The sequence below is a fragment of the Pseudoliparis swirei genome, chromosome 18, assembly GCF_029220125.1.
Source record: "Pseudoliparis swirei isolate HS2019 ecotype Mariana Trench chromosome 18, NWPU_hadal_v1, whole genome shotgun sequence".
Classification (NCBI taxonomy): Eukaryota; Metazoa; Chordata; class Actinopteri; order Perciformes; family Liparidae; genus Pseudoliparis; species Pseudoliparis swirei.
In genome coordinates, this window is record NC_079405.1 from 1,417,943 (window position 1) to 1,419,320 (window position 1,378).

The window sequence follows — 1,378 nt, forward strand, 5'->3', positions numbered from 1 at the left end:
CAAACTCACCAGGGAACCCGTCACCTTTCAAGAGGAAGAACATCTGACGGAGAAAAGTTTAGTGGAAATGTTGTGAGTTCAGTTCTTTGAAAGAAGAAAGAAAAAGAAGGTAAACAAAGTGAAACTTAAACAATGTGAAACGTAAACAAAGTGAAACGTAAACATCGTGAAACGTAAACAAAGTGAAACGTAAACAAAGTGAAACTTAAACAAAGTGAAACGTAAACAAAGTGAAACGTAAATAACGTGAAACTTAAACAACGTGAAATGTAAACAAAGTGAAACGTAAACAAAGTGTAACGTAAATAACGTGAAATGTAAACAAAGTGAAACGTAAACAAAGTGAAACGTAAACAAAGTGAAACGTAAACAACGTGAAATGTAAACAAAGTGAAACGTAAACAACGTATCAAAAAACAAAGTGCACGTGAGCATGTCTTTTAGTGCATGTTAGTGCATGTGAGCAAACCTTTTCGTGCATGTTAGTGAAAAATAAGGTAAACAAAGGGAAACTGTAACAACGTGAAACTTAAACAACGTGAAACTTAAACAACGTGAAACGTAAACAACGTGAAACGTAAACAATGGCAAACGTAAATAAAGTGAAATGTAAACAACGTGAAATGTAAACAAAGTTCAATGTAAACAACGTGAAATGTAAACTAAGTTCAATGTAAACAACGTGAAATGTAAACTAAGTGAAACGTAAACAACGTCAAATGTAAACAAAGTGAAACGTAAACAACGTCAAACGTAAACAAAGTGAAACGTAAACAAAGTGAAATGTAAACGTGAAATGTAAACTAAGTGAAACGTAAACAACGTAAAATGTAAACAAAGTGAAACGTAAACAACATCAAACCTAAACAAAGTGAAACTTAAACAATGTGAAACGTAAACAAAGTGAAATGTAAACAACGTGAAACGTAAACAAAGTGAAATGTAAACAATGTGAAATGTAAACAACGTGAAACATAAACAACGTATCAAAAACAAAGAATTACTCAACAACACAAACATGATGTTCGATATTCTGAACTCCAAAAATACAAACCAACCAAATCTGATCCAATATTTATAATTGTATTAATAATACTTACATGTTCTCTAAGTATGTAATTATAGGGAATGTAGACCGTTTTTAATTGGTATATTATTATGTATTTAATGCACAGCAGATCAGCTGAAATGTTTTTCTGCGGTTAAACCATAATTCCACGTAAATAGAAAATATTTCTTTGGATTAAATGCATCTTCGTACCAAGTTACGTAGTTGTTTCCAGTAAACTTCTTAAATGAATAACACATCTGTAGACACAGTGTATTGGTCATATTGTGTCATAGCGAGGCCAAAGGAACGACACAGCGCTCAAAGGGG